Source organism: Monodon monoceros, unplaced genomic scaffold (assembly GCF_005190385.1).
Source record: "Monodon monoceros isolate NGI ecotype Baffin Bay Population unplaced genomic scaffold, NGI_Narwhal_1 Super_Scaffold_9, whole genome shotgun sequence".
NCBI lineage: Eukaryota > Metazoa > Chordata > Mammalia > Artiodactyla > Monodontidae > Monodon > Monodon monoceros.
The window spans coordinates 27,964,401-27,983,732 of NW_021703786.1; the positions used below are offsets into that span (position 1 = coordinate 27,964,401).

Consider the following 19,332-nt stretch of genomic DNA (forward strand, 5'->3'; position numbering starts at 1 on the left):
CCTCTGCCCCTCGTGGGGAGGTAGAGGCCGTCAGAGATCTCCTACCACTGGAAAGGGCAGGGCCACGAGAAAACCCCACCCTGAGATGCAGGGACATGGGGACTGAAGCCCAAACCCAGCAACAGAGAACCCCTCTCCCCATAGCCTGGTGCCCCAGCCCAGCCCAGCCCAGGCTGGAAAGTGTCCAGTAACAGTGATCCACTGCTGCGGCAGGGGGAGGGAGCCCCGTTCTGAGGGGCAGGCTCATCAAGAAATCCCAAGAACAAGAACGTTGAGAAAAGATCTTTGGCCCCCAACGCTCACGACTGAATTACCCTCCCTGAGGTCCACCAGCTGGGTTTCCTTCTCGCCCGTGGCCACACTGCTGCGTGAATCATCCGATGCTGGGAGGTGTTTTGTTGTCGATCCATCCACAGGTTTTTGTCTGTTCTGAATAAGCTGCCATGAACTTGCACAGACAAATCTCGGTGTGGACACGTGTTTCCATTTCTCTTGTAAATACCCAGGAGCAGGGTTGCTGAGTCTTAGAGCATGGGCATCTTTAAGGAGACCACCGAACTGTTTTCCAAATAAAGCTGTCCCTCACATTCCCAGCGGCAATGACCCGAGTCCCAGTTACTTTGCATCCCTGTCAATATTTGGTATTGTTGGTCTCTCTGATTTTAACCACTTAAATGGGTGTGTGACGGTATCTCATGGTGGTTTTAATTTGCATTTTCCTCGTGACTAATGATACTGAGCATCTGTTCGTTGGCTTGTTCCCTGTATTTCTTCTTTGCCGAAATGTCTGCTCAAGTCACTTGCCCATTTTTTTAAAAGTTCAGGTTGCCTTCTTGTTAAAGGGTTGTAAGCATTCTTTATATAATCTGGATACAAGTCCTTGGTTGGATATATGTGTTGCAAATATTTTCTCCCAGTCCAGGCCTTGCTTTTAAACTTTTTTTTTTTTTTTTTGGCCACACCGTGCGGCATGCAGGATCTTAGTTTCCCGACCAGGGATCGAACCCATTCCCCCTGCAATGGAAGTACGGAATCTTAACGACTTGACCGCCAGGGAAGTCCCTTAAACTTTTTAATAGTGTCTTTTGAAGGGCAAACGTTTTTAATTTTGATGAAATGATTTTATCAATTATTTTTCATTTATGATTTGTGCTTTTGTATTCTAAGAAACCTTGGCCTAACCCAAGATCACAAACATTTTCTCCTAGAAGTTTTACAGGTTTACCTCTTATGTTTAGGTCTGATCCGTCTTGAGTTAGTGTTTGTGTACGGTGTGAACTAATGGTCAAAATGAGCCCCTTGGCCTCGTTCCTGATCGTAGGAGAAAGCATTCTGTTTTTTTATCATTAGGTGGGGTGATAGTCTTAGGTTTTTCAGAGATGCTTTTTATCTTAAAAAGGTTAAAGGTGTTCTCATTTTTTCCCACTTTGTGGAGAGTTTTACTCATGAATGAGTGCTCAATTTGTTAAATGGTTTAACAAATCAATTTGTTAAATGGAGATTCGGCATAGGTGCAGAATCTCATATGATTTTTCTCTTTCAGTGTATTAATATGGTGAGTTACACTGAATAATATTTTTAGTGGTAAATCAGCTTTGTGCCCCTGGGATAAAACACACTTGGCCATGGTTTTTAAAAACGCATTACTGGATTCAATTTGTTAAATATTTTGTTAAGGAGTTCTTGTATCTGCATTCATGAGGGATAAGGTGATATGGTCATTTAATCCATTAAACTAAATTGTCAGCTCCATGAGAGCAGAGTCTGCCTCTTCGGGTCATCTCTGGGTTCCCAGCTCCTAGACAATGCTTGGCACATAGAGGACCCTTGGGACCTGTCTGTTGAATAAAAGACCATTAATGAATGCATGACCATAAGTCACAGGTTGCTTTATGCCGGACAGGATTGTGTGACTAGTTTATCAGAACTTGTTTTCTGTAACCCAAGGGAATGTGATTCAGGTGCGTTAGTAGCTTATCTGGTTGTTCTGACTCTTAAAGTAGTCCAGATTTGTAAGGATGGAGGTGACCTGAAGATATAAGTGGAGAAGCAGCGTAGGAAGGAGAAAGAAGGAGGCCGTTTCTGGGGTTTCACCCCTGTCTTCTGATCCTTGACCCATTTCTCTCCACCTGATGGGTGCTACCTGTTCGCTAAGCTCCCCTCCCTACCCCTGGATTAGGCAGCTACAGCCCTTCTCCTTAAACACCTGGTGGGTCCCGGTGCCGTTGCATCACCTTTGTGCACAATCTGAACAGACTGAGGGCAGGGCAGCTTATCCCCCAGGTGCAGCCAGCTCTCACGCTTTCACTTCCATCATTATCACTGAATCTCTACCGGGTAAATACCACGTGGCTATCACTCTGCTGTGCATAGTGCCCTTCATTTGTCTGGCGTTTCATGTAAGAAATCACGATGATGATCTGCTGACTTCCTACTATCATAATAAACATATTATTTCTTTGGTTAAGTAAACTCAGGACGCTCCTTGGAGGCAGACATTTGCACGGTCAGGACACTACAGAGAGGCGGTGCCCAAGGTCCCCAGACAGCACACGGTGCACAGGACCTGCGTGCCATTCTGATGATTGGGACACCCTCAAGCCAGTCTTGGACTCAGGTAAGCACCTCGGTCTAGTGCTCTCCAGGTTGTGTGACTAAGACACTCATTTTCTTATCATGTGTTTGGCAAGTGGGATGTTTTGCAATAATATGCAAAAAGGTAATGTTATATTGATCCTGTCTCTTCCTACACAGATATAGTTAAAAAGTCTAATCTAAGTGGGAGTTTAGGGGAAAACCCATTGACATGATTGTTTTCTTTTTTTTTTTTTTTTGCGGTACGCGGGCCTCTCACTGTTGTGGCCTCTCCTGTTGCGGAGCACAGGCTCCGGACGCGCAGGCTCAGCGGCCATGGCTCACGGGCCCAGCCGCTCCGCGGCATATGGGATCTTCCCAGACCGGGGCACGAACCCGTGTCCCCTGCATCGGCAGGCGGACTCTCAACCACTGCGCCACCAGGGAAGCCCTGTTTTCTTTTTTGAAATAATTTCAAAAGTACAGAAAAGTTACCAAAAATTATTGTATAAAGAACACCTGTATGGCCAGATTTACCTGCTAATATTTCACTCCTTTGCTGTGTTATTGTGTGCGCGCTCTCTCTCTCTTTATCATTTGAAAGTTTACTTGCATACACTCAGTCCTTTAGCTCTAAACCTTTCTGTGCATAATTCCTAAGAATAGGAATATCCACTTACATAACCGTAAAACCACGGTATAGTTACCAACATCAGTAAATTTAACACGGTTGCAACACTTTTGTCTGATCAACTGTTTGAATTCAAATTTGTCAGTTGACCCAGTACTATCCTTTATAGCATTTTCCCTCCAGTCCAGGATCCAGTCCAGAATCAGGCATTGCATTTAGTTGTCCTGTTTCCTTAGCCTCCTTTAATCTGGAATTCCTATGGCTTTTCTTTTTCTACTATGGCATGGACATTTTTTAAGAGTAACTCCTCACCCCTGCCTTTTAAAAAATAATAGATTGCTTCTCATTTGGGGTATGCCTCACGTTTCCTCGTGATTAGATGGGGGTTATGCATTTTGGGAAGGACCCTGTATAGGGAGTGCTGCATCCAGCACAGGGCACCCCATCGGGAGGCACGAGGTCCAGCGCCCCTCACTGGTGATGTGGGTGTTGACCCTCCTGGTCCACTGCATAATCGCTGTTTCATTATTCTCCCTGCAGCTAATAGGCAATCAGGGAGGAGACACTTGGAGATGATGCAAGAAATAGAATAGAATATTCTGTTCTCATGAAACCTCCTTCTAGACTTAGCTCCATTGGTGACTCTCGCCTGCTCCAGTCTTCACCTGTCAAGCACTTTTACTTTCTATTCTTCCCCGGGAACCACACAAGGGCTGTGTCACTGAACTCAGGAGGATGCAGTCATCACCTGGTTTGTCCTTTTGAGGGTTAACTTCGATAGGAAGTTTTCCCGACGTTGATACACACCCTGATATAACGCACTGCAGAAAAGACCAAGCTCTGGCACAGGCTGACTTGCTTGGATCATCTGAGCGTGGCTGTGGTCCCTGGCGATTGAGGCTCTTTGTGTGTTTGCTAAAAGCTATGGGTGGCTTTCCCAGAATTTGCATACATCATGGATCCACTAAACTTTCTTACAATTTCATTGATGTCCCTTCCTTAAAGCTGGTCTGTGGGCCCCACTATGAGGCCCCTGCCAAGCAAAGATACCAAAATGTTTTTCGTCTTGAAGGACTGACGTGCCTTCCTTTTTCACATAGCCAGTATTATCCTGCTGCATTCCCATGTTGTCCTGCCTTCCAGGAAACTTGTAGTAAAATGCAATGTTGTAGCTCAGCCCCAGCCTCCAAAGACTGGGGGAGAACGGAACTTACCTTGAGGCTGGAAGTGCGAAGTCTTGGCACGATCATAGATTCTGTGCTGAAACTCTCCAATGGAACACAGAACATCACAAAATTCCAGACTGTCAAGGGGAAATGGAAATCACCGGTATGGCCTTTTGGAGGGTGTTCGAGGTTGGAGGAGCTCTCTGCTACTGGAAGCCCGTCTGCAGTGCTCGACCTTAAGCACTGGGTTTGTACCCGTTTCATAGAAGAGAGGGCTGAGAACAAGGAAGCATAGCTCACTTACCGCCACTTGCACCGCTGGTAAATGGGAGGGTTGGGATTCAAAACCAGACCTGTTAGGATAAGCTTTCTTATGCTACAAGAATTGTTTGAGAGAAGCTAATGTAGGTTTATAAAACCCAACGAATTTTAGGACCAGAAAAAGATTTTTTAAGACAACCTGGTTCTCCCTCCTCATTTGATGGACGAACTGGTCTGCCCTGCCAGTCCCTTGGAATGGATAGACTCCCCCACATGAAAGCAAGGGTCTGCCCTGAAAAGTTTCTGTTTAGTTAGGCACCTGAATGGGAAATTACAGAGTGATTTCAGTATTTTATTAGGTGAATTGAAGCAGATATAAGCGAGATCATTCTGTGGTCAAATGCCTTACTTTAATATAAACTATTTTGAAATAGTGACTCTGTATGGTTTTCTGCTATAGTAGCTTTGGCTTTCCCTCATTCCACCTCAAATTAGTGAAAATCACATGCACAGATGGATTCCTCAAGCCTTTGGAATGTTCTGGTACTTTGTTTGTTTACATTTTTAATGGCCTTTTTTGCTGGGGTTCATCTCTACGTGATCCAAAGTTATTCAGACCAACTCTGACCCTAACTTGTTCTCCTGGTCCATCCTTGTCAACCACACTTTCAGAAATGGGCAAGGCCTGCTTGGTTGGGAACATCCCAGAGTGTCCACAGGCTCATCGGCTGTGGGCACTCATCTCGGAATGTTCTGGGAGCCTCGGAAAGGTTATCAGCTGGTTACAGATGTCTGGAGGGGGAAACACGCAGTTTGAAACTAACATAAAGCATGTATGATCTACAGATAGAGAAACAGATCAATAGATACATCAATAGAGTCCACATAGAATTTGGGGGGTTTGAAGGAACCTTAGCATTTAGTGTACCCCAAAGTTCCTCATACCTCAGTACAGAAAGGTGAGACAGCCCACGAGTAAATGATTTGCATGTGGTCATGTCCACAAGTTAGCAGCAAATCTGAGTCTGGGTCAGGTGTCCCAAGGCCTTGTACCACACCACATAGACTGCTCTGTCCAGAGTCTGCACTGACAAGGGGGCTTTTCTTTACTCTGTAAAGATACTGGCATCTTTAGGGAGCCCCAAAGGATTGGGCCTCCAGTGTGGCCTGTCCTTCTTGTTAGTTACGTAGGCAAACACATGTTCTCTAGAACACGTAGAAAATGGCTGGAGGTGGATATCATGTAACTGGACTCAGCACACCTAAGCAGGAAGGCAGGACAAAAGATTCAGGAATAGCACGACAGAACCTCGCCCTAAGGAAGGGCCAGGCCATCCTTCCCAGGACCCCTGGAAAGGATTCTTCAGGAGGCATCGTGGAGATGCTGGGGCACCTGGGGGAGGGAGTTCAGATCTGGGGAGATGGTGGGTCCAGGAAGCTTTATGAATTGATTTTCACTCCAATTAAATTTTGGAAGACAAGGTAGAATTTCAGCTTGGGTCATTGAAGGAGAGTGGGAAATGGCTTTGGGACCTTGGCAGAGGAGAAGGGGCCAGCTGTGAAAGGGCAGCTTGTTTGGACAGAGGGATGTAAAAACTGGTTTTATCGAAAAGAGATGTTTTTCTTTCCCATTGTCCTCATTGAGGCCATGCCTTACGTTTGGTTTTCTGTGCTCCTCCTTTGCAGCAGGGCTGGGGGTGGACCACTTGGCTCCTGGCTGCCGTGGGTGACCAAGTTGTTGCCTTTGCTCCAAAATCAAAGCAAATTAAACTTGCTTTTGTCTGATTAAATTATACGGGGCTTCCCTGGCGGTCCAGTGGTTAAGACTTCGTCTTCCAGTGCGGGGGGTGCAGGTTCAATCCCTGGTTGGGGAGCTAAGATCCCACATGCCTCGCGGCCAAAAGACCAAAACATAAAACAGAAGCAATATTGTAACAAATTCAATAAAGACTTTTAAAATAGTTCACGTCAAAAAAAACTTTAAAAGTAAATATAAATAAATAAATAACATCCAGGTGAGAGCCAGGATCAAGGCCACAAAAACTCTTCCGCGGCCTGGCCCACACGTCCCACACGTTCCCTTCCTTTTCCCACATATATTTAGGAAGCAGGGGGTTATAAGCACATATTTAATCTCAGCAAGACTCTCTTTGAAACAGGTTGCGATGCAGATCATGGTGATAAATCTCTAAGGCTGTATGTGTGTATGTTTGTCCACTTGAAACACTTACTAGATGAACCTAGCGTCAGGAGACCATGTTTCTCAAAACATTGTTCTAGAATTTCAAGTTATCGGCATGAAATGATACCTACAGCTCTCTAATATCTAACTTTCCGTCTTCCTATTTGCAGTGAGAACTTATGTTCTCATTCCTAACGTGTATTTGTGGTTTCTCTTTTTCTTGATTAATCTCGCCAGACGTTTGCTCGTCTTGCTATTGTTTTCAAACTGCTAGTTCTTGGTCTCATTTTCAGATCTAGGATGAGTTTTCCTGGGGCTTGGGGAGGTCTGGTCCTTCGTGTTTGCTTCTTTATTAACTCCTTCTTTCTTTATCCTGTGACGGTTGCTGTCCTTTTGTTTGAGTTCCATGCTCAGCACGTAGATGTCAATCTGTCTGTCTTAGAGCAGGTGTGGGATGCCAGCTCTCAATCCACTGTGTGCAGACATGTGATTCTGTTCTCGTCTCTGCCCAGACATTTCTCTGACAGGCCCTCATTCCTGCTTGGCAACAAGAAAACTAAATTTCACTCCCTTTAACCCAGTAAACAATTCCGTCAGGCATTTCCCTCTAACAGCATCTGGTTTAAAGCTTCTTCTCTCTCAGATGTTAGTTAAACATCTGAGCCCATTCAGTTGTGAGCCCACAGCCTCCATCCTGTCCAGGCTCTTCCCAAGCCCAGGCGCAGCTTCCGGGGAGAAAAATGCAGCAGCCCGCCGTCCCCTTCCCGTCCCAGGAACCCACGCCTGCAGACTGCCGAGGGCGCCGGGCCGCAGGGTGTCACCCAGAGAAGTGCGTGCCCACGGCTGGCTGCAGGCTGTGGGGTTGCAGGTTCCCATCCGATTCTTGGTGACTTCTCTGGCGTCACATGGTGACATCGTCCCCTCCTGTCTTAGGCATCGTCCTCTCCTTTAGGCATCGTCCTTAGGCGGTCTTTGGGCATTGTCCTCTCCTGCCCTAGCCTCCCAGTGTTGGGATCCTACAGAGGCTCTGCTCAGCCACCCCTCTCATTCCTACGAGAAGGAGAACTCCCAGCTCACCATCCAGTGGGTGACACTTTGGCGGGGCGGGGCTGGTCCTCTAGCCACGTCTGTGGCCTCCCTGGGTCCACAGGAACCTGAGGAACCCTGTCCTGCCCACCTTGACATGATGAGCGGGCGGGTGGTGGGACCTGCCTCTGCCTGGCCCTGCTCACCCCGGCACTGACGTACCTGCAGGTTCTGTCTCTCGGCTACCTTCATGGGAGGGAGGTGCTTCTGCCGAACCCCACGCCCTTCAGGCTTCAGGGAAGACGATCTTGTCCCTACGGGGGTAGGGGGGAACTTCACCCCGGCCCCCAGCACACAGTTTGCTGTCCTTTGTCACGTGGGACAATCTGCTGGGGTCGGGGTGGGGGCACGGGAGGGACAGCAAAGTGGTGCAGTGTCTTCAGTTACTGCTGAGGACCACCTTCCTTGCAGAACATACGAACGTGCTCTTCTTCCTCGTGATGTCTTCCCTCCGGAAGCAGAGTTCTGAAAGGGAGAGAAAGGCGGGGGTGTCGTCGGGCAGCCTCCAGTCTCGAAGCCTTTCCCTTTCCTCTTTCCTTCCCGGTCCACAGTGAGAAATCATCGGGCCCTCTTGTTGTCCAGGACCGGCCCTGGTGTGTGAAACAGGAGTTAAAGGAATGAAGGGGAGGATCCCGCCTGCCTCTCCCAGCTTCTGGCGGCTGCTGGCAAACCTCAGCGATCCTCGGTGTGTGGCTGCATCTCTGTGATCTCTGCCTCTGTGCCACATGGCCTCCGCCCTCTGTGCCTCTGCTTTCTCATAAGGACACTCTCATTGGATTAGGGCCCACCCTTATCCAGGAGGATCCCATGTAACTAATTACATCTACGAAGACTCTTTTTCTAAAGTCTCACACATAATTCCAGGTGGATGTGCATCTTTGGGGGGCACTATCCAGCCCAGTATGGCATGGGACTTGGGTCTCTGCCGAAGCTGTCACCTTCCCAGGATCTCTTGGTTCCTCCGCCAATGAGCAGGCCAGGCCCGGGGGGTAGTGGAACGTCTGCGGCTCACGTTCCTTTCCCTGGACTCTCCACCTGCCGCGGAAGCGCCGCCACAGCTACAGGTGTTTTGGAGGCTGGAATGCAGTCTTACGGGCCCTGAATAATCTGAGCGTCACTGGGAACACCCACATCCTCACTCCCAGGAGACGATAGAACACTTCGACCATTGTTGTGAGTGGCTGTTCCTTTGAGACCCAAAGCAAGAGAGGTGGGAGGTCCAATGTCAGCTGACAGCGCTGAGTGGCCTGGGCTGCGTTTATGGTGTCTGGTGCCATCGTGCTTCTGCCTAGCCAGGTCGTGCACCGCATAGAGTGTCTGCCACCATGTGAGAGTGAGCGTCAGGCCTGGGGACCTAGTCTAGCTGAGGGTTTTCGGGCTCGGGGGAAACGTAGCTGTCACCTGGTCTATTGATGCTCCAGGTGGCTGCACGTTGCAATGACTCGGGAATTTTTAAAAGGACTGATGGCTGAGTCCCAATTCTAATGTGAATTAAGTATGTGACTCTATTAGAAATAGATTCTAATGTGAATCCTGGAAATGGGGTGTGGCCTGGGCTTTGGGGTTTTTTAAGTCTATTTTTAAAAACAGCTTTATTTAGATATAATTAACACACGATTCACCCAGTTTCAGGTGCGCAATTCAATGGTTTTCGGTAGAGTCACAGGGCTGTATATCCGTTATCACAATCTTATCTTAGAACTTTTTTTTTGCCCCTAGAAGTAATCCCAGACTCATTAGCAGGCACACCCCATTACCACCCCCACTATTCTCTTAGCCCCAGGCAATCCACTTTCTCGAGATTTGTCTATTCTGGTTTTGCATATAAAAGGAATCATATATATGAAGTCATTTGTAACCGGCTTATTTCCTAAACATAATGTTTTCAGGGTTCATGCACGTTGTAACATTCCTTTTTATTGCTGAATGCTGTTCTATTGTATGGATGTGCCACATTTTATGTATCCATTCATCAGTGAAGGACATTTGGGTTCTTTCCACATCTGGGCTATTATGAATAATGCTGCTACGAACATTCACGTACAGGTTTTTCTGCGGAACATTCGTTGCCTTAAATTTTACAATTTCCTGTCAATTTATGAATGTCTCAAAAGAAGAAGTTGGTTATCACCTCCCACTAATATAGGATAAACCAGCTTCCTCTTGGTAGTATTTGCTTCTCATATTTACTCTCGATCTTTCTGTAATGAAACAGAATCTCTTGTTATTAAAATGTAGCTTGCTATCAATTTTTTGGTCCCATCTGATAACCTCTGTCATTTTACTGGCAAATTTAGTCCATTCACAATCATAATTACTATTCTGGATTCGTATCTACCATATTATGAAATTTCTTGTTCCACATTTCGTATGTTTTCCTCTTTTCTTGTCTTTTTCTTTTTTTAATATTTATTTATTTATTTGGCTGCACCAGGTCTTAGTTGAGGCACACAGGATCTTTTAGTTGCGACATGCAAACTCTTAGTTGCGGCATGTGGGATCTAGTTCCCTGACCAGGGATCAAAGCTGGGCCCCTGCATTGCAAGCGTGGAGTCTTAGCCACTGAACCACCAAGGAAGTCCCTTTTCTTGTCTTTTTAATTGAGCTTTCTTTAGTTCATCCCTACCGCCACTAGTTTGGAAGCTACATAGATGTGTATTCTTTTTTTAGTTAGCCTTACATTGTGAATACTTTGTCTAAAAGGAATGAATATTTCTCATCTACTCTCAGAAAATAGAAGAACCATAGAATATTTCACCTTCTATCATCTCTCCCATTGTATATTTTTAAAAAAACCTTTTTTTGAAACATTCATAAACTGACAGGAAATTGTAAAGATAGTACAGAGAGGTCCTGTGTACACTTCACCCAGTTTTCCCCCGTGGTTACATCTTACGTAATTGTAGTATAATATCAAAACCAGGAAATTAACACTCATAAAATGTATGTATAGTCCTCTCATTTTATCAGATGTATAAATTTATGTAACTACCACAATCAAGATACAGGAGTGTTCCCTCACCACAGAGATCTCCTCACAGACATCCTTTCAATAGTCACACCCATGACCTTGTCCCCTACCACCTGTAATCCCTGGCAAGCACTGATCTGTTTTCCATCTCTATGATGTTGTCATTTTGACAAAATTATATAAAATCATCCTCTATGTGACCCTCGGAGATGGGCCTTTCTACTCAGCATAATGCTCCTGAGATCCATCCACGTTGTGGTATACATCAGTAATTCCTTCCCTCTTTCTGTTAAGCGCCGTTCAACAGTATGGATGCACGAGTTTGTTTACCCGTCCTACTTCTACTGTAGGACATTTTGCTTGTTTCTACTTTTTGGCTACTCTGAATAAAAATTGCTCTAAATAATCATATAAGGTTTTTATGTGGACATAAGTTTTCTTTCTCTAGGATAAATGCCCAAGACTACGGCTGTTGGGTCATATGATAACTGTCTGTTTAGATTTTAAAGAAACGACCAAACTTTTTCAAAGAGACTATGCCATTTTACGTTCCCACCGGCCATGTAGAAGGTATCCAGTTTTTCTGCACGTTCAGCACTGGGCATTAACATTATTTTTTATTTTAGGTGTTCTAATAAGTATGCAGTGATAGCTCTTTTTGGCTTTAATATTTCATTTCCCTAATGGTTTAGTTATGTTGGATGTATTTTCATGTCCTTATTTGCCATCTGTTTGCCTCTTCAGTGAAATATCTCTTCATTTTCTGACGTATTTTCTAATCGGATTTTTTTTTTTTTTTTTTTTTACTGTTGAGTGTTGAGAGTTCTTTATCTATTCTAGATACTGGATACGTGCTTTGCAGATACTTTCCGCCAGTCTTAGCTTGCCTTTTCATCTTCTTAACAGGGTCTTTGAAAGAGCAAACATTTAAAATTTTGATGAAGTCCAGTGAATTTTTTCCTTTTTTTTCCCCAAAAGGTGTTGCTAATCTGAAAGCCATGGCCCTGGATGAGTAAAACCCTCTCCCTGAGCCCGTCTGTCTCCCTGCGTCCTCTGACAGCCTGAGTGTGAGAAGAATCCCCCTCACTGGGGGCGAGCTGGCCTTCCTGACGCTTTTCCTATGGGCCGCATTCTCGCTGTTTCAGCCATCGAGGCAGCCTGACCCTGCTTCCTTTGAACGACTCTTCAGGTATCTGAAATCAGCTTTCTGAGGTTCTTGTCTCCTCTTTTCCAAAGGAAGAGGGTGTCCACTTGCTGGGTCATTGGTTGGTCAGGCAGGATGTGTCGGATGGGCTGGGGATGCTTGGGCCCCTCCTGGCCCACTCCCTCCGTTCAGCACAGCAGGCCCTGGTCAGCCCTGTGGGGTGGACAGAATGAGGAAACCGAGACCCCTTGGTTTGCCTTAAAGAGTCTCTGGTTGTTTGCAAGCTCCGTACACGTTCCCAAATCCTGGCTCATGTGCCCCAAGAGGCCTCGCGGGCAGGCGGACCCCAGGGAAGAGAAAAGCAGGGCCCTGCAAGTGTCACACCTGCAACAGGTGTGAGCCGGCCAGGCCTCCATTTGCTCACTTGTGGAGCAAAAGAGGCAGAATCTGCTGTGCAGGTGCCATCAGGGGGACTCAGGAATGCCGGGCCTCCAGCCTTCCGCTCAGCACAGAGGGACCTTAGTGATATCATGAGAACAAGGACAAACACGGATGGAGCTCATCCCAAGCCAGGCCAGGCTCCAATGCATTTAACCTCTCAACAGCCCAGAGCCAGCCCTGCCCGGTGCCTCGGCCCCACAGCTGCAGTGCAGGCCCAGACAGGTATAGTGATGTGAGCAGTTCACCCGGCAGGTAAGCGGCAGAGAGTCTCCCGGCGATGTGGCTGGGGAGTGGGAGCCCGAGGCCACTGGGCTCACTGCCCTCCCGCGTCCACTCGTGAGTAGAAGCTGCCTCCTGTCCCAGGTGTGTGTTTGGATCAGTGGGTCATCCTGCTTTTCTTCTGAGAACCACATGCACAGACACCAGACCGATGAAGCTCCTGGGTTTGCATCTCTGTGGGGTGGTGTAACTCAGGCAACTCTGCTGCTGGGGCTGGTGAGGGGACGGCGCTCCCCCACGATCACGTTCATCCATATGACAATTGGGAGACCAGCGAAGAATCTGGCCAAAATGGTAAGTCCTGAGGCTTGTTTGGGAACCGTCAGGCCAAGCAAAACCAGATTGGAAACTGTATTTCCAGATCTCCATTCAGATCGCTATCTTCGTGATTCCCAAAACTGAAGTGTAAACACACAGAAATCCCCACTTAAAGTCTAAAAATGCTGTTCTTATAATTCTTCTAAAGACCTCAAATTGTGGAGTGTTCTTCTTCAAAATATTTTGAATCTTTGCCCCTGGGAATACTGTCTTTTTAAAATCAGAATCTTCAGTTTCCCATCTGGGCTCATGACTAGATAGATTTCCACGTCACTGGGGCCCAGATTTTTCATCTCTAATACCCTCTTCCAGGTCGGCGGCCTCAGACACTTGCCCAGGGCTGCTTTCCGCCCCCCATGCCTGGTCCTGGGGCAGGCTGATGGTTCCCTCCACTACACCTGGCCAGTTCTGGTCACTCCTGATGGCTCTCCCTTCTTGGGGCTGCCAACAAAGCCCCACAAACTGGGGGGCTTAAAACATCTCACAGTCTGGAGGCCAGAAGTCCGAAATCAAGGTGTTAGCAGGGCTGTGCTGTCCTTGGAGGTGTAGGGGAGGGTCCTGCCAGGCCTCTTCCAGCCTCTGGTGGCCCCAAGCATTCCTTGGCTTGTGGCCACATCACCCCAATTCTGTCTCCATCCTCACATGGCCTCATCTGGGTCTGTGTCTCAAATCTCCCTCTGCTTTTATCTTATAAGGACACCAGTCTTTGGATTTGGGCCCCACCCTAAATGGAGTTGGGTTTCAACTCAGAATCCTTTACTTAGTTACATCTGCAAAAACCCTTTTTACAAATGAGGTCATGTAAGGTTCTAGGCAGACAGGACTTGGACATATCTTTTTTTGAAAAACTTCATTGAGATGTAATTCACATGCCATATAATTCACCCATTTAGTGTACAATTCAATGGTTGTTCATGTATTACATTAATTTTTTAAAATTGCGGTAAAAAATATACACATATCTGGGGTCACCTCATCTCTCACCTGCTGCACTGGCCATGGGCTTGACTCATGGGCATGGGGTGGGGAGGGGGGCCATTTCCCTTCATTTTCAGTTACTCCCTTGGGTCAGCCTGTGTGGCCCTTGGGCTGCCTTTGTGGGCATTGTGTGACAGCCATAGGGCAAAGCCCAGGGCTGACCATGTGATCAGAGGACTGAAGTCCCCCTTACCCCCGCGGGTCCTGGGCATACTTGTGACACCTGAATGGGGAAGGGGGTGATTCCTCAGCGGGATGTTTTGGCTCTGCCCATCTCTCACCCTTGCGGTCGGGGGTCCGTCAGGGGCTCCCAGGTCCGGCCTCTGCATTGTGGTCCCCTGTGCTGCATCCTTCCTGGTTCCCTTCTCTCTTTCTGGAGACGCACCTGGCCTGGCCTGTTCTGCCCGGATAGGTTTGGGCTGGATAGTCACTGATATTGCACTCTGACCCTTTCTGTAAGTGTTGCTCTCCGGGTGACTTATATATATGTTTATGGGGTTTCTTTTTAATACCCCAGGACGTTATTTAAATGATAAGAGACTGTGACACAGAGGCTTTTGCTGAGATTTCGGGCAGGTGGGCATTTTCCTTCCTTTGAAACCTGGCTGCCTCTGCAAGGGGACGGTGAGGTAGCTGAGGACCAGCTGCTGCATCGCCGGGGAAGTGCGGATGGGGTGGGGCCACGGGTCACAGAAGTGGCGCTAGGAGGCTGATGAAACAGCTGACAGCTCAGCCCTCCATCACCTGTGAAAATGGCAGGAAAAAAGCAGAATGTTCCATGTCATTTAGCCAGTCCCACGAAGCTGATTCTCTGGGGCACTTTAGCCAGGAGGACACGCTCCCGCATTTGCTCTGAGGCCATATTATCTCACGCCTGGGATTTCAGAAGAGCTGTCACCCTCTGGCTGTACCCATGGCAACGGGAGACCCAGCATCAGGAGCGCTCTCTCAGTGTCTGCATTCAGCACCGCGGGATGTGGAGGGGGGGGCGCTTTGGGAACAGAGTAGACCCTGGCAGTCACTGGGTCCAGACCCCTCCTTCGAGGGCGTAGCAGGGAGCCACCAACAGGAAGGGAAGGGCCGAGGAAGACCCGTCTTCTGACTCCTTGCCGGACCCCTGCTAGCCCTGCTGCTCCTCCCTCAGGGGAGGCTTCCGGTACTCTCTCCCTTGATGGGCATTAACTGTCAAGAGGCGCCAACAGCTATGGGAAGGGAAGGAGAAGAGTCCGTAAGGCCATGAGAAAGGGGAACCAGAAGGGTTGGAGGAAAGCCAGAATGTTCCAGAATCTGCGGGAAGCAGGGGCTATCCAATACAGCAAGCAAGTCAGGTTAGATAATTAGCAAATTCAGCATTTGTTTGGAATCCACCTAAAAGATCATCCCTAATTTGAGCTTATTTCTAGGCAACATTCCCTGGACCTAGTAATTAGGGAGCAACCTTTCCCTCTGAGATTTTTGTCATTCTGGAGATGTCCTATTATGCAGACAGTGAAGGGAAGCAGCACGATGGATAGAACGTTTTTTTTTCCTAAGCCACAAACCATCCTTGGCTTCTGCAGTTTCTCCCTAGCATTGCAAGGTAGTAGCTCTTGTGCTTTAAGTCTTCCCCAGAAATGTTTAACGATAGCAAGAAATATATAAACAAGCAAAACCCAGACTTACAGCTACAGACTTGATTTCTACATGGCAGAAGCTAGGTTTTCTTTGTCTTTTATGGCACGTTTCCAGGTCTACATATTGTCTGGCCTGTGCACCGTTGGTTTTTATACGTTTTGGGATTTGACCTGTTGTGAAAACTATTCTTGCCACGTCCATACATGTAATAACACCTAATTACTACTTAATATTCTATTTGTTAATTCAACGACCGTTTAAGCTTTTTCCGTATCCAAGGCAGTGTGCTGAGCAGTTAGAGTTCAGTGGGGAAAGCAGTGTCCCTGCTCCCAAAGGCACATGGACAGCATTCCAGGACAGGGGAATCAGGACATGATGGGAGCCTGTGTACATTGTGTTTAGACCAGAGGGGCCAGTGGTCACTTATTTGGAAGGAGGGAGGGGGTCAGAAAGTCTTCCTTGAAGCAAAGCCTCTCTCTGGCCATTCAACATTCTCAAATCCTTTATGCCGTGGTTCTTCTATATTTTATCAGAAAACCTTCAGCAGTAGGTCAGTGCCACAAGCTGTCCACCTGCGTTTCTATACCCGGTTGCTGAGCCCCGTGAGAAGCCATCTCATCCGCTAAACATCCAATTTAATTGCTCATAAGTTCCACCTTCCATAAAACACTGAACACATTCAGCCAAGTTCTCTGCGACTTTATAACATGGATCACCTTTCCTCCAGTTTCCAAAGTCAGCTCCATCCCTTTAACTAACTGTCTGTTAATCCCATTCCTGGTCATTCCCCCATGACAGCAACTTCATGCTATTCCATCAGTGGCTGTCTTCCCACTGGCCAGTCTTGGCCCCATGGGGGATTGGTTCATGCCCCTGAACCCCTAGATTTGCACCTGCCTGAGTGCCGTGTGGTTTCCCACAGGTATCCTTTGCTGTGTCTTCAGAGACGTCTCAGTGTGAGAGACACACAGTGCAGGAGGGGCAAAGTACTGTCAGGCTACAAGGCCATGAAGCTTGTGGCTGGAAGGTGGACCACCAGGATGTGAAGAAGACGCCAGAGGGTGTGATACAGTCCACCCGTCGCACTGCTCAGATCCACTCGTTCCTCACGTCACGTCCAATCCATCTCAGAGCCCTCCAGGTGGTGGCAAGAATCAATAGCATTTCAGGTATCTTGGTGTCACCATCAGACTCGATATCCACCAGCCCTCAAAATTCGGGGTGTCCCCCTTTTCCCAGTGAATACTCTGATAAACGGCTGTAAGTCCATTTAAGGAAGAGTTAAGGGGCCTTTATCATAAACGGCTGTGGTGCCAGTGCAGAGGCTCTTTCTCAGGAGGACCAGCGTCCTCCCTTCATCAGTGGACTCTTGGTGCATGAAACTGACCCAACGTGATTTTCCACCAGCTCTAGATTTTTCACCAGCTCTAGATTTTTGTCTTGGTTCCACTAATTCCCTGCCCATCCCAATGGCCTTTTAGCTTTGCTGTCCATTATAGTTGTTATGTCTACCTGACCACTGTCCAGTGGGGACTGCCACCTGCCTTCTCCACTCTGTAATCACATCAGCATCTTCACTGACACTGGGGAGCCCAGTCCCATGGCTGGACCCCTACTGTAGACTGCAGGCCCACAGAGGACAGCCAGCCTGGAGCCTCTCAAACATGTCCATGCCCCTCTCACCAATGCATTTCCTATTGCTTTTGTAAAGGGGGTGTCCCTTGAGCTTTGCTGGGGAACACAGTCAGGTGGTAAGTTCTTTCATCTCACACAGCAAAGTCATCCTAACATTGCCCCTTCCCTGAGCCCTCTGTCCCTTACCTCAATGCTCTGCCCAGGCAGTTCCAGCCTCTCTGCCTAATTTACTGCAGGTCATCATGATGCACAAGCTTCACGGACCCATCCCGGCAGGGTAGTAAGGCAGGCTCCAGGCCTTCTCCAGCCTCTAAACTAAGCTGGTGACTAAACTAAGCTGGAGATGTTCAGTCCAAGTCTGAAGATCTGAGAACCGGGGGGCCGATGGTGTAAGTCCCAGACTGAGTTTGAAGGCCTGAGAATCAGATGTCTGAGGGGAGGAGGAGGTGGACGTCTGCACTCAAGCAGGGAGCAAATTCACCTTTCCTCTGCCTTTTTGTTCTACTCAGACCCTCCACAGAGTGGGTGATGCCCACCCACATCGGGGAGGGCCATCTTCTTTCCTCCGTCCACCAGTTCAAATGCTCATCTCTTCCAGAAAGACAAACCCAGAGATAATGTTTGACCAGCTATCTGGGCATCCCTTAGCCCAACCAAGCTGACACGTAAAATTAACCATCACAACAGGTGAACTCACAGTCTGAAGCCCAGAGGTTCCCCCTTCTGCCCTGGTTGGGGAAGAACACTGATAGGTGTTTTCTACTTTGGTTTTCCCCATTATCACTTTGCTCCACAAGGAAGTGGAGAGAGATTGGGAGACTCAGAGGAACCACCCTCAAAGCACAAAATCCTTACGAAAAGACCAGACTGGGAAGAAATGAAATTTCCAGATCTCGACTCTAGGTTTTCCCCTGATTGCTCAACTTAAAGCATTAACCACATTCCAGGTAGAAGATGATCCATTTTTATTCTAAAGACCCAGCATGTGTTGTGCTTCTGCTGTTCTCTCCCCTTCAGTTTTATAAACACCCTGAAAATGACTTACAGACGTAAACATCAATCAGGAACTCTCTCCAGCCTGTATGACAAAATCCAGGGCCGTCTGCAAAGGAAAGTTCTGCTCCCCCATTTTATCGTTGTTTTGATTTCCGAGGGGTCCCCAGGGCATCTGGTTTCCATAACTTCCTGCTTCCTCCAGATGGAATGACCCAGCCAGCCAGCTCCCTCCAAGGAGAGTGTGTGGTCAGGCTGGGGTTCCTTCCCTGCACCTCCTTCCTCACGTTTGGAAAGTTGGAGATTTCCTCTCGGTTTCATGGTTTATGTCAAATAGCTGTATATTCAAAGCAAACGGACTGCTTTGTGTATTTCAACATTCCTTCGCGTAACTTGACTTATCTGACTCTTGAGAGTTGTGGCTGTTTTTGCAAATCACTGAAGAGGGGCAGAAGCAGGTTCTGTAGCTAATGGAAAGGGTTGGGGGGAGGGGAGAGCCTCAGACCCCTCCCACCATGAGCAGGCAGACCACAGACCACAGTGTGTCTTGGGTCCTGGGAGGGCCCCAGGTTGGCTTTTCTGAAGCCGTTTTCCATGCCCACGTGCGGTTGGTTCCCGTGTGAAAGAAGCCCCACTGGCGATCGGCAGCTTTCCCCAAGCTTTCCCATGGGGCAGGCATTTCCCCATGTTTCCGGGGCAAAGACAGAGTGAAGTGCCAGGTGCTGAGGTCAGAGTCGACTGTTGGTGCGTTTGTGCATTAGAGAGACAAACCCAGGATAAGTGTGTAAAAGAGCTAAAACCCAGCACTGGGAAAATATACCCAATACTGGCCCTTGAAAGATTGGGTCACTCCCAGCACCTTTAAATGCCAAAAAACGCTCCGCGGTTTTAAGGCACATGCTAACAAGAGCTGTGCTCCCAGGTCAGTCTTGAAGCTTCATCAAGTCGATTTAAAATTCAGAGGTTGGGGGCTTCCCTGGTGGCGCAGTGGTTGAGAGTCCTCCTGCCGATGCAGGGGACACGGGTTCGTGCCCCGGTCCGGGAAGATCCCACATGCCG

General features: G+C 47.9%; 1 protein-coding gene across 1 annotated transcript in view; it reads left to right on the forward strand.

Annotated features, from left to right (window-relative positions):
- Window positions 1-1,966: 1,966 nt before the first annotated feature.
- Window positions 1,967-19,332, forward strand: part of DNAH17 (dynein axonemal heavy chain 17) — a 160,970-nt gene continuing 143,604 nt past the window's right edge. Inside the window, exons 1-3 of the mRNA XM_029210802.1 lie at window positions 1,967-2,617; window positions 11,850-12,060; window positions 16,568-16,814. The gene's annotated coding sequence lies outside the window, so the exon portion shown is untranslated. The remainder of the gene's footprint in view (window positions 2,618-11,849; window positions 12,061-16,567; window positions 16,815-19,332) is intronic.